The sequence below is a fragment of the Monodon monoceros genome, unplaced genomic scaffold (assembly GCF_005190385.1).
Source record: "Monodon monoceros isolate NGI ecotype Baffin Bay Population unplaced genomic scaffold, NGI_Narwhal_1 Super_Scaffold_14, whole genome shotgun sequence".
NCBI classification, from domain to species: Eukaryota; Metazoa; Chordata; class Mammalia; order Artiodactyla; family Monodontidae; genus Monodon; species Monodon monoceros.
Genome location: NW_021703770.1, coordinates 38,062,305 through 38,076,479, shown reverse-complemented (window position 1 = coordinate 38,076,479; position 14,175 = coordinate 38,062,305). Strand labels below are relative to the sequence as shown.

At 44.1% G+C, this 14,175-nt stretch overlaps 1 non-coding gene across 1 annotated transcript; it reads right to left on the bottom strand.

Annotated features, from left to right (window-relative positions):
• Positions 1-11,447: 11,447 nt before the first annotated feature.
• LOC114895736 lies at positions 11,448-11,576 on the bottom strand. Its single transcript, XR_003793631.1, has one exon. It is a non-coding gene; the product is annotated as a small nucleolar RNA SNORA70 (small nucleolar RNA).
• Between the last annotated feature and the right edge of the window lie 2,599 nt (positions 11,577-14,175).

Genomic DNA, 14,175 nt, shown 5'->3' with positions numbered 1-14,175 from the left:
ATTTTCTGGCTCTGCCCTCTTCAATGCGTGGCTATCTGGGCTTCCATCATTAACCAGGTGCAACTGGTGGGAAGAGAAAAAGGGGGCATGTCAACTTCTTGGCCTGAAAATGGCACACACCACTTCTGCTCATATTCTGTTGGCTAGGAACGACAGTCACACCGTCATGCCTACCCACAAGGGAAACGAGGGGATATATATGCATCCTGTGCCCAGGAAGAAGATGAAACAGATTTATGGTGAATAGCTGGTAGTCTCTGCCACATACTCGTTTAACAGAATGAAACTGGGGCCAGGGAAGCTGAAGTGATTTGCCCAACGTGATGTAAGTATTTGTAGCCATCATACGGCATGTTGGGATATGTGAATCCTAGCTGGAGTCATAAATGGGACAGTGAAGAGGACACAGGAGGAAAGGAAGAGCGGGCTGATGGAATAGAGGGCCAGCCTTGATACTGGCATGGAGATGCCCCACCAAGCAAATTCCCCGGGGATTCTCACAGCAGCTTTTTTAGTGCCTGAGGCAAACTTTATCTTCCACTTTGCTTGCCTTTCTTGCTGTTTCTTGTTCCCATTTGTAGATGCCTAGTGGGCAGCTAGGCCCGGGTGAGGGAGTTTCAAATCTCCACTGAGATAAAACAACAGCACCTCTCCTGCTGCTATTGTTGCAGGCATCCTGGCTGCGGGCTCACGGAGAAAACCTTGAATCAATTTGTCTCCTGGAGGCCAAGGGGTTGGCTGCCTGCCCTTCACAACTTGTTAAAATGAACACATAGACTCTGGGGGTGGGGTACAGCTAAATCTGTGGGGTGATTCTCACCCCATGATCCTTTCTGCTGCTTTTTTCGAGTTCTGGGATGTCAGTGTCACCGCGCTGGGAGCAGAGAGTTCTGAGCCTTCCATCGCTTTTCTTCTCCACCTGAAATGCTTTTAAATGTAACACTTCAAATTTGCTGGAATTTTGCCCAGATACCTTTTCTCTCCCAGCTGGACTCAAACACTCACCCAAAGCTGTTCCTTTGGGACAAGAGTCTCAAAAGACCATGGCTCTTCCCTTTCTGAGAGGTGATTAACACCCAGGTCACATATGCATCAGACACAGTCTGAGGGGCTCCCCCTCCGCCCTGGCCAATGGCCGATTGGACCAGCCAACACGTTTTGTTTTACTTGACATGAAAGCTGGTTGAAGTTAAGCAGGAGACATGTTTTTGTTTCTTTAATAAATAAAAGTAAGGACCCTCTACATGAATAAAAGTAAAAGTCACTCCCCTGAGGTTTTTAGGCTTCCAAAAATAGTCCCCAACCTAGCCAAGGCTAATGCAGCCAGAATTTCCATGGAAAGCTTCACTCGTGAGGAAGAGGCAGTGCCAATGGGTGTACAAACAGGCCGCCATCCACCAGTGCCCCCAACACCCCCGCTTCCTGTCTCAGTCACTTGGAGTTTAGAGAACAGGTTTTTGAACTCAAGTTCATTTTCTGGTTTGAGATAAAGACAACAGAGGCAGCAGCGATATTTCTTTATCGTGGAATCCAGTTTGGGAGCTGCAGGGGGACGGGTGAGGTAGATTTATGACGGGAGGGTTGGGGGAAATTTGTACCTGTCAGTCAATGAGGGCAGATTTCTTAAAAAAAAGGAAAGACGGGGCAAGAAAATTATACTAGGTAAACTGACGTTAAAAAAAGAAAATGCGTTTTAAAGCAGCTTTTTCTTCCTCTGAATAATTGATTATCATGGCAAAGGTCAGCTGGTTAACAGCATGAAACTGTCTTCTAGTATATTTAGCTGGAGACCCCTCTCTGCAGGATTTGCTCCCCAGTGAGGGGCTGCTCCAGCAGACAGCACACCTGTGGATCGCTCACCTTGTCTACCTGTGGCCATGGCCGACTTTGTCTCCTTGAGCAAAAGGTCAGAGCATTTGTCTGCTTAGCGAACTTTACTGAAGTTCAGGGTTTCAGGAAAACTATTAGAAATGTGAGAGAAAAAGAACCACACCAGCCAGGGTGATTGCACCCATTCTGCTATGGGGCACCTTAGAAGTTGTGATGGCTTGAGGGAACTGACGTGGAAGTTTCAGGAATACAAATTTAAAAATAAGCACTTTTTTTGTCGTTGGGGAGGGAGGGAGGGTGATGGTAATGTTTTTAGCTATTAAAAATTCAGCTTTGCTTAGTAAAGAGTGCTTAGTTGCTTTAAAACAGATTTTCATTATTTTATTTTATTTTTATTATATTTTTTTTTTATAAAAGACACTCCTTTCATGGCAGACATGGGCTTGTTGCCATCGGGCTGTGGAGCTCCACCCACTGACTTTTGTTTTTTAAATGATATTTTAAAATATTTATTTTGTTTAGTTATTTATTTTGTTTAATTTTTTTGGCTGCATTGGGTCTTAGCTGCTGGCACGCAGGATCTTCACTGAGGCATGCGAGCTCTTCGTTGCAGTGCACAGGCTTCTCTCTAGTTGTGGGGCGTGGGCTCTCTCGTTGAGGTTCGCGAGCTCAGTAGTTGTGGTGCTCGGGCTTAGCTGCCCCGTGGCATGTGGGAGCTTAGTGCCCCAACCAGAGACAGAACCGGCGTCCCCTTCATTGGAAGGCGGATTCTTTACCACTGCACCACCAGGGAAGTCCCCTAAAATAGATTTTTAAAGACGAATCTGTTCTTCACTAAATCAGGGTAATTTTCAAAGAGTGCGAAAAGCAAAATGTGGAAATCCTCCAAGGGGCACCTAAGCTGAATAAAAGAGGCAAATGCTCCTCCCTGCCATTTCAAGACATTACTTGATTTTTCTCCTGTGTCCTAATTAGGATGGATGTGTATTGGGGTAGTGGTGGTGGTGTATATGTGTGCGTTCAGTCTGGAGGGGTTTTATTATGTACATGACCTATCCGAAATTCGCTCAGTACTCCACAGTTTGAAAGACAGAAAAAACAAAATGGAATGGACAATGATTATAAGTATTATTTTATTGTTTTTTTTTTTTTTTTTTGCGGTACGCGGGCCTCTCACTGTTGTGGCCTCTCCCGTTGCGGAGCACAGGCTCCGGACGCGCAGGCTCAGCGGCCGTGGTCACGGGCCCAGCCGCTCCGCCGGCATGTGGGATCCTCCCGGACCGGGGCACAAACCCGTGTCTCCTGCATCGGCAGGCGGACTCTCAACCACTGCGCCACCAGGGAAGCCCCTATAAGTATTATTTTAATTTATACTTTTCCGTGGGTCAAATAACCATGACAATGCAAAGACTTTTAAGAGCAAGTCCCCCAAAAGTCACCTCTGTCTGTGGTTGGGGGAGGGGACGAGGGGCCAGGAGGGGCTGGGATGAGGGAGTCATCCTTTCCCACAGCAGCTCATCAGCTAAGTTAGGCTTTTCGTTTAGAGATCCTTGTTCAGAGAAACTAAGACTGCATCCCTAGTCTTTCTTCAGAAACTTGGTAGCCCTGCTTGGTGAGATGATCAAGCATTTGATGGCATGAGACACAAAGGTGTGTTATTTATTTCCTTTGAAATAATGGGGAGAATGTAGAAGAGCTAGTAACTGAAAAATAATACATGGCATATTCTCATTCTCTAGTCTTCAAAGAAGGAGTTTTAAAAGGACCTCACTTAAATTTTTCAAACAAAACTAAAATCATGGCTCAATTTTTTTTTTTTTTAGCTGAGAAAGAACTTCTGCACTGTGAAGGAAAATTCTTCTTGGGCAGAAGTGTGTTTACCCCTGGCATGCTGAAACTCTTGAGATTCTGTGAAAATGTCCATTTTCATGCTTCTAGTGTTGGTTGCCTTTCTTGTTCAGTTTTAGCTACACACACACTTAAAACAGGGATCCTATCCTGTATGTTTTGATGCCCAAACCTTCAGATATTTGTTTTGTTAGAAGAATATAGTGTCACTCAAGAAATGTTTTAGTCTCATGAAAGAAACTTTTCACTGTAAATGTTCAAGAACTCAGATCCACCAGTGAATTCATGTCTATGTAATGGGAAAACATCTGGGTAAAAGGTACAACAAAATCAGTTTATAAAGGAGATTTTTTAACAGTGCATCAGATTTTCAAATGTTAGTACACCCTGGCAGTGCACCTGTTGTATAAAGCAAGGCTTCCTTTTATATAATAACACCTCCCACCCCTTCAAGCTTTCTGGCATAGAATCGTAAGTTTCGGTAAACAAGCCCAGCTTTACCATATGCTGTGCCTTTCACAACTTCACAGACTTTGGTTTTAACCCTGCCCAGTCTTCATCTTTCTGACCTGTCCCCGTAAGGAAGTTTCTTTCCCTTCCCGGTGACAGTTTCTGTTGTCTTCAGACCAGTGTACTTGCATCTCCAATAATTAGAATCACGGACTGTTGCCTGTCTTGTAGGACACCTAGACGTCACTCCTAATTTACAGTTGAAGAAATTGAGCCCAGAATGGTAAAAGGGACTTTACCATCTCAATGTGAAAATAAGTATCACCTGCTTTGTTGCCTAAACATCTCTCAAGACTTTCACCGCCTCTCTCTCCCCATAACCACTGCCCGGGTCAGACTCATCTCACCTTTTCTTTGGACCCTATTGTAATAGCCTGTTGTCTGGCCTTTCCTAATCTTCCCCTGCCCACTTTACACTGGCTTTTTCTACTAGAATTAGGTTAATCAGTCTAAAATATGAATATGGCTACTGCCACTTCTGTGCTAAGGTGCTCATTGCCTTCAGGATGAATTCCAAGTTTCTTAGCCCAGTGCACCAGCCGCTCTGTGACTTGACCCCTACCTGTCTCTCTAGGCTTACTTCCCATCCTTTTTACCTCACTCTTCATGCTTCCTTAATATTAAACTGTTTGCAGTGCCCTGCATCCTTACCACCAAACTGTCACTCGCCTGTGCGTGTGGTATTCCTATATCAGTCTGATGTTTTGGTTGCAAGTAAATGAAACCAACCCTAGTTAATTTAGGCAGAAGAGAAATTTCTTAAAAGGGTATTGGTATTTGTTTTCCTCTTTCTGGGAAAAAAGAAAGAAAAAGAAAAAAAAAGGACATTGGGAGGCTTACAGAATTACTGCAAAGGCTGAAGAACTAGGTCAGAAGCTACCCAGCTGAAACTGAAGCTCAAATCACGCTCTGGGGCAGGTCCACTGAGGTTGCACTGCTGTAGCCTCCACATTGCAGCCTGCTCTGCTGCACCCTGACCCTGGGGGTTGGGGGCTTCCCTTTGGCACCACTGTGCATGGAAGCTGGACCTTGATATGGCTGCTTATAGTGCCAGAAGTGATATTTTTTGTGATCTGTATTTCTTTGTGTCCCTAGCTCCCAATCTCACAGTTTTGGCGCATGTATCTGCTTGTCCAAACCTAAGTCACATGCCTGTCCCTAAGTGCGCAGGAAGGGGGAAGGAAAGTATCAGAAATGTTCTCCGTCTATGCTGAGGATCCCACAAAGCTTCAGAAAGAGGGAAATTGCTCAAACAAAGGAAGTTCGGGTGCTGTAGAGCCACAGGAGTGACAATTGTCCAGTACGATCCTTCAGCCTTTATGAGCTACCCATGTCTGTTAACAGCTTACTTTCATGCACTCTATCACCTTTATTCATCTAGCTAATTCTTGCTCATGTTTTAATATAAGCACAGGTGTCTTTGCCTCAAGGAAGTCTTCCTTGCACTCAGGTTGGGATTTGTTTCTCCCTTAGCCTTTTGGGCCTATTTATGCCTTATCACTTGTGACATTTTCTTATGTTCCTACATAGGTATTTGTGTTCAACTCTTGTTTTTAAACTCCCCAGCGGTAGGTACTGTGCCTTAGGTATCTTTGGATACCCAGTGCCTACCACAGGGTTTGGCTTATGGACATGCCTGATGCATTTATTCATTCATTTGCTCACTGTTTGTTGAACTGAATTGCCGAAGATTACATAAGTAATTGGTGGCAGAGGTGGGAGTAAAACTCAAGTCTCTTGTCTTCAGTGTTTCTAAAATAACAGAAACAGGCACATCCCTCCTTTCCCTCTCTTCCACTCTAATCCTTATTGATTTTTTCCCATGGTTTAGATTCTGCCACACTTCATCATTTTCAGTGGATTCCTTTCCCAACCATTGCCGTGGCAAATGGTTTAAGGAACCCAGATCTGTTGAACTGTAAACTGTGGTTCTGTCCTGGATATGGAATAGGCAAATGCAGAGAACTTTTGGGAAAATGTATGCAGCTACGATTTGGCTTTGAATGATTATACCTCAAATTGAATCAGGCTTCTTTGGTGCAGAAGTTCTAAAAGATCAATGCTTTGGCCTGTGGACTTTCTGGCCAAGAAGTGTGTGCACTTTTAAGAGGAACATAAACACAGCTCACGCTGGTCATACAGCAGCTTGGGTAGGTGGATTTATACTTCATCAGACAGTTGGTCCCTGGGTAGAAATGTGGGCCAAGGGCCAGGAGACCCTGGTTCAATTTCCAGTTAAGTCATCTCTGTTTATTTCTCACAAAATACATATTTAAAAAAAATTGAAATTAAAACGTCATGCTTAAAACACTCTACAGTAAACAGAGGTCTTAAAAGAAGAGCTGTTGCCAGCACCACTTTTTGTTAAAGCTGTATCCAATTTAAAGTTTATTTTATACCCAGGATACAGAGTGGTGTGCAGAGTGCTACAGAAGTCACTGCACATCTGATCTGACATTTCGGCAGGCCTTTTCCCTGAACAGGATACTCACAAACTTGGGGGCTGGCTTTGGGCATTGATGGATGTGCGTGGACATGTCCATGGGATACTGGACATTCGGTGTATGCCTCTACGGCCTGCTCCTTTCTGCTGTGCTCCACAAAAGTCCTGTTGATTTTACCTTTTAAGTAACTCCTTTCTCTTCATCTCCTCCCCTATCCTGGTCCTATTTCTGTCACCTCCTGATTTGTCTCTCTGGATCCCCTATTGCCACTATCCAGTCAGTCCTGACCATTTCGCTTGCAGTACCCTCTCTACTTCATATACATCTGTGGCCTCCTATTGCCCTTAGGATAAAGGCAAAAATCCATAACATGGCCCAAGCCCTTAGGTCTGGTTCCATCAAGCTCTCCAACTTGGTCTGGCATCCACCCCCATAGCCCCTGCTTTCCCTGGGGCAGCCATACCGGGCTGTCAGTCTCATGAGCTTGTGCTATGTCCCTCCTGCCCCAAGGACACCCTTAGGCTGTTCTCTCTGCTTGGAAACCTCTCCTCAAAGCCCCCTCATCTCACCCACCCCGTGCTCTTCACCTAGTTAATGCCCACCTATTGTTCCGATTTCAGTTCCGAGGTCACTTGCTTAGGAAACTCTTGCTACCCTCCTACTCCCAGTGAGACCCCGTTGTTTATACTCTTACAGCATGGCAGGAACATTCTTTTCCTTTTCAGCATTTATCATCATTTGAATTTACACATTTATTTCTGTGATTATTTGAATAATCTTGGTGTCTGTCCTAACACCAGTGCAAACATTTTTCAAGCACTTACTGCATACTTGGCAATTTCTAAGTCCTGTCAAAGCATTAACATATTTAATTCTCACAAAAACTGAGGAAGTGTGTCCTAGTACTACCCTTCTTGAGGGCTTAAGTAACTTGCTCACAGCCACACAGCAAGTTAGCATAGAGATGGGATTTGAGCCCAGACAGTCTTGCCCTAAGTATAAAGATTGAATCAAGACCCTGCATTGCCTTCTCAGTAGACAAAGATTTCTCAAACTTTGTTTCATTATTGACCTTTCAAGGGCCCCTTTTAGACATGCTTTACTGATCTTCCCCCCATGAAATTTTTTTTTTTTTTTTTTGCGGTACGCAGGCCTCTCACTGTTGTGGCCTTTCCCGTTGCGGAGCACAGGCTCCGGACGCGCAGGCTCAGCGGCCATGGCTCACGGGCCCAGCCGCTCCGCGGCATGTGGGATCTTCCCGGACCGGTGCACGAACTCGTGTCCCCTGCATCGGCAGGCGGACTCTCAACCACTGCGCCACCAGGGAAGCCCCGCCGTCCCCCATGAAATTTTAATGTTACAGATAGATGTACTGTTGTGGTGGGCAGACTGGCTCCTCCCCTTCCCACCCCTCCCCCCAAAGACATCCACGTCCTACACCCCGGAACCTGTGAATAAATTATATTGCATGGTATGGGGAACTTTTGGCTGCAGATGAAATTAAGGTTATTAATCAGATGACCCTGAGCTAAGGTGATTATTCTGTATCAGCCTGGTGGTCCCAATGTAATCACAAAGTTTCTTATAAGTGAGAGAGGGAGGCAGGAGGGACAGTGTGAGGGAGATGCAGTGTAAGAAAGACTTGACTGCCATTGCTGGCTTTGAAGATGGAAGAGGCCATGAGCCAAAGAATATGGGCAGCTTCTTGAAGCAGGAGAGGCAAGGGAACAGATTTTTCCCTAGAGCGTGAGAAGGAGCGCAGCCCTACCCACACCTTGTTTCCAGTCCAGGGAGACCCATTTCAGACTTCTGACTCCCAGTACTGGAAGATAATAAATTTGTGTTATCTTAAGCTATTACGTTTATGATAATTTGTTACATCAGCAATAGGGAACTAATACAAAAATGCAACTCTGTGTCTGTATGTATATATACATACACATACATATGATTGCATACATTGCACATACTATATGCATATCTGTGATTTGTACATAAAATGAGTAATTTTCTTCAGCACCCAGGAACCACTTTTCACCCCTGGTGGCAATATAGCCTCTGTTGAGAATGCATGTACTAGACTGTGAGAACAAGAATCATCCTGGTTTTGACCACTACTGTAGCTCCTGTTCCTAGCATAGTGCCTGGCACATAGTAGACACTCAATAAGTATTTGTTGACTGAGTGAGTGAATGAATAAATGGATGAATGGCTATGAATGACTTGAATTAAATAACCTGCTTATGAAAAATAGAAAGGGCTAAAGAGCTCCGTGTTGGAAGTGAGTGAATCAATGTTTTTGAATAACTGTGAGACTGTAGTGCTGTGAATGCTGTTCATCTCCACAGATTTATCAATGTCCAAGGGCACCTGTAGCATTGGGTTAAAGTGATCCAAGCACCAGCAGGAGGGGCCTGGCAATGTTGACTCTGGGGTGTGCAGAGAGCACAGCAGTAGGCAAATGGCCTCAGTCTGCCTGAAGTCAGGGGGGTAATTGGATGAAGTAGCCTCATGTATTTGGAAAAGGAATCAAGATCTACTGTGAAATGGTGAAACTTCTTGGTTTATCAACGATCAAGCTTTCTATATACCAGGCTCCTTTTCTGTACTGTACACAAGACCCAGGCGGAGCCAAGAGCTTCAGGGCAGATGCTAACCCTCTTCCCCTCCACCCGTCAAGTGTCCATTTGGAAGGAGTTTTCCAGGGCTAGGATTTTGGTGGCCTTGCTTTTGTAGGAGAACCTACATCCTCATGTGGTTTTCTGACCACCTCCCTGGCTCTGGGGAAGGTGCAGGCTCTTCCCGGGGCCTGCTCTGTGTCTGTCTTGTGGCGATGACGGGAGCGCTAAACTCCTTAGGGTGACAGGCCATGCTGACTTTGGTTCTGCCCCTGGCACTGGTGAGTTCAGTACATTCCTTTCTGACTCTCCTAGAGATGCTGTGTGGGACAGTCAGGCAGAACCAGCCAATCAGGGTGAATCCAGGGGGATGAAGTGTGGAATGTGTTGAGCTCTGCACTTCCATGCCAATGGGGACTGGGCAAAGTCTGGAGGATTGTTGGGAGGGGGCTGGGGGTGTTTGGGGAGGTGGCCGAAGTGGGAGTGGGGCACAGTGCAGCACAGGAGGCCTCGGGGGGAGTAATTTCTCAGGCCTCAGAGCCTCTCTTGGCAGAGTCCATCACTTCACTTGATCTCACCACACGGCAGTACTGGTCTCCAGGGCCTATGCATAGCTAACAAGGAACACTTGTCTGGCGTTCATGTTTACAAATAACTTTCCTGTATAAGATCTCGGGATGGTGAGTCTTGAGGGGGTCTGGTCTAACCTTTCTGTGGTTGTTTTGTTTCTGTATTTTAGCAATCATTGATTCCAGTGCCTACTATGTGCGATGATAAGAGCAAACAAAAACATTTGGATTGCATTTTCCATTCAACGTATTTTTTGACTTCCATTAGCTAATTCATATCCAGTCCTATGAGACTGGATCTTATGCCTTCATTTTTCAGATGAGAAAACTAAAGTTTAGCAAAGCACATGAACATACACTGTTCATTAGGCTATGGAAAATAATAGTATGATCTACCAAAATATGTATGTATTATAAGTGCTTTTATTCCTTTGATTCCCAGAGCCCTGGGGGTAGGCATTATTATTACTCTCAGTTGACAAATGGGAAAATTGAGGTGCATGATGGCTAACAACTTGCCCAAGCTCAGACAGCTACTAAGAAGAAGCAGGATTTAAACTCAGGTAACCTGGCTTCGTAAACTATAGTTTCAGCCACTCTGCCATTCTGCATCCCTTCAAAGTGGTATTTCCAGTGCTGAATTCCACACCCTTCTTTCATCTCTACCATGGTACCTTTCTATGCCAAGCAATCTGAGAAGGACAGTGACATTGTGTCTGCTTACAGTCTGGGTGGGGGAGTTAAGTTGCGCACCAGGTGATTTTCAGGGCAGAAGGCCATATGTACTAAGGCAGAGGTCAAGGGGAGCTCTGAGCGACCATAAAGAGTGGCCCAGGAAACTTATACCTTGTGGTCTCCACAGCCCCTTCCCTGCTGATCTTGCCCATGCTGGCCTCCCAGTGGAGCAGCTACTCTTAAGTGGAGTAGCCTTTGCAGTTGTCTCGATTAGTCATTTTGACTTCAGATTTGGGGTCTGGGGGCCGTGCCCCTGGGAAGTTTCTCTTAGAAATTTTCCACCATACGTAGCATGACCAGAAAACATAGAGGTCATCAGCAAGCAAACTGCTCAAAAGAAGTATCCTAAACTGTCCTATACCAGGTGCCTGAAGACAGAGATCCTTTGGGCTCTGGTTTTCCTTTGCTGGTTTCTTGGAAACTTGGGAGGATCATCTGTTGCTGCCTCTGCTAGGTGCTGCCTTTTCTTTTCCTTTTCTTTGTGACAGGAAAGTAGGACTTATTGGTGGGCGTAAGGTGGGGATAAGGCTCTCATGAGTGCAGGGCCTGCCATGTGTCCAGGGGGCCATGATTAGGGGTAGATTTGACCCCACAGCCATCTGGGATGAGCTGCTTTTCTGTCACCATGTTTTCAAATCCATCCACATTAAACTTAGCAAATCCCTACTTCTTGGAGATGTGGATCTTCTGGCGGCCAGGGAACTTGAACTTGGCCTTGCTTAGGGCCTTGATCACATGCTCCTTGTCCTGCAGCTTGTTTTGCAGATGGACATTATGACTTCGCCAATGTGGACCCTGGCCACTGTGCCCTGGGGCTTTTCAAAGGCACCATGCCTACCAATCTGGAGCCTAGATTGGGGACAGCATGGCAGACGTAAATGTCCACTGGGAAGGGCTGTCTCCAAGGTCCCTCAGGGCAACCCGTGCAGGCAACAGGCCGCATACACTACCCAGGAGTCTGCAGCCATTGCGCGCCAGACCTCCATGGAGGAAAAGAGCACAGTCAGCTTAATTGGCTGCAAATAGGTGCTCCCTTTTCTAATCTTGGATTGAACCCAGCACTCCATGGTTACTTTCTCCCAGCCACTAGCCCAACTTAACCTTGACATGCCCCCCTTGGACATCATTTTCTAGATTTAAATGCAATCTTTTGTCTGTATTTTGAAAACTCCAAATTAAGATACGTAGGTTTGGCACATATTTATATACTTCTGGGAGTAATGATTTAAAATATTTGAAATTAGAAGTGTCTTTAATTTCTTAAACATAGGGTCACTGCCACGCTACCACCATAATTTTGCCAGAATCCCTACAGTCTGGCTGCTGTAATCATCTCTCTCTTTTGTTAGCCATGCAAGAAACTATTTTCTTCACTGCGGTTCTCTCCCCTTTATTTCCTCGCCCACCCTGAGTCTATGCCTTTGTCATCACAGCTTGAAACTCCCGGACCCTTGGCCAATCAATGCCTTTATATGAGTATTTAGGGGACGTTTGTTTATGTAGTGTGGGCTTTAAAGTTAGTTAGACCCTCCAAACCCATTGGCATATAATTTGTTTTGATATTTGGGAAATAAGTTACATAGAAGTTTATCTCATTCACTGGTAATGATCTTGGATAGTCTTGCTTTGTGTCTTGTAGCAAGAAGGTGATACTTTCCATGCGTAATTGTATCACTAAGGGATATAAAACCATTTGATGTCATGTTTGCTTGCATTTGCTCTTAACCTTTATGTAGGTTTTAGTACATGTGTTAGAGTTATTTGTTTTCACGTCTGTTTCTCCCATAGATGATAAGTTTCTCACAATCAGGAATCCTTCCTCATTCATCTTTGCATTTTCAGTCCTAGCATGGTGCTGGGAACAAAATATGTGTCCAAAAAGTGGTGTAGAAAAAAATCAGATTGATGTCTTTGATCAGTTTCGTAAATGATCTACTATTACACTCACTGAGTCATAACTATATATTTATGTGTCCTTTACCAACCATCAAGTTTCTGGTTTGGGCCATTTAGTACAAACTATAGATTAAAATGAACAGTTATATGCCAACAAGTTGGACAACCTAGAAGAAATGGATACATTCCTAGAAACATACAACCTACCAAGACTGAATCATAAGGAAACAGAAAATCTGAACAGACCAATTACTAGTACAGAGGTTGAATCACAATCAGAAACCTCCTCTAAAACAAAAGTCCAGTACCAGAGGGCCTCACTGGTGAATTCTACTAAACGTTCAAAGAATTAATACCAATCTTTCTCAAACTCTTTCAAAACATTGAAGAGGAAGGAATGCTTCCAAACTAATTTTATGAGGCCAGCATTACCCCGATACCAAAACCAGAAAGGGACACCACAAGAAAAGAAAATTACAGGCCAATATCCCTGATGAACAAAGATGCAAAACTTCTCAACAAAATATTTGTGAACAAAATTCAACAATACATTGAAAAGATCATGCACCATGATCAAGTGGGATTTATTTCAGGGATGCAAGGATAGTTCAGCATCCACAAATCAGTCAGTGTGACACATCACATTAGCAAAATGAAGAATAAAAATCATATGATCATCTCGATATGTGTGGAAAAAGCATTTAACAAAATTCAACACCATTTATGATAAAAACTCTCAACAAATATGGGTATAGAGGATACGTGCCTCAACATGATTCAGGCCATATATGACAAGCCCATAACTAATATCATACTCAGTGGTGAAAAGTTGAAAGCTTTCCTCTAAGATCAGGAAAAAAACATGGATGCCTACTTTCACCTTTTCTATTCAACATAGTATTGGAAAGTGTAGCCAGAGCAATTTAGGTGAGAAAAAGAAATAAAAGGCATCCAAATTGGAAAGGAGAAAGAAAAACTGTCACTATATGCAGGTTATCTGGTATAATATATAGAAAAATCTAAATACTCCATGAAAAAAGCTGTTAGGACTAATAGACAAATTCAGTAAGGTTTCAGGATACACAATCAATACACAAAAAAACTCTTGGATTTCTTTCTTTTAAATAATTAATTAATTAATTAATTAATTATGGCTGCGTTGGGTCTTCACTGCTGTGCGCAGGCTTTCTCTAGTTGTGGCGAGCGGGGGCTACTCTTCGTTGCGGTGCACAGGCTTCTCACTGCAGTGCCTTCTCTTGTTGTGGGGCATGGGCTCTAGGTGCATGGACTTCAGTAGTTGTGGCACGTGGGCTTCAGTAGTTGTGGCTCATGGGCTCTAGAGCGCAGGCTCAGTAGTTGTGGCGCACGGGCTTAGTTGCTCTGCAGCATGTGGAATCTTCCTGGCCCAGGGCTCGAACCTGTGTCCCCTGCACTAGCAGGTGGATTCTTAACCACTGTGCCACCAGGGAAGCCCAAAACTCTTGGATTTCTATACACTACAAATGAACTATCAAAAAGAGAAATTAAGAAAACAATTCCACTTACAACTGAATCAAGAAAAAGAAAATACCTGGGAATAAATTTAACGAAGGAGGTGAAAAGCCTGTATATTGAAAACTACAAGACATTAATGAAAGAGATAGAAGAAGATGCAAATAAATGGAAAGATATTCTGTACACCTGGAATAAAAGAAACAATACTGTTAAAATGTCTATACTATACAA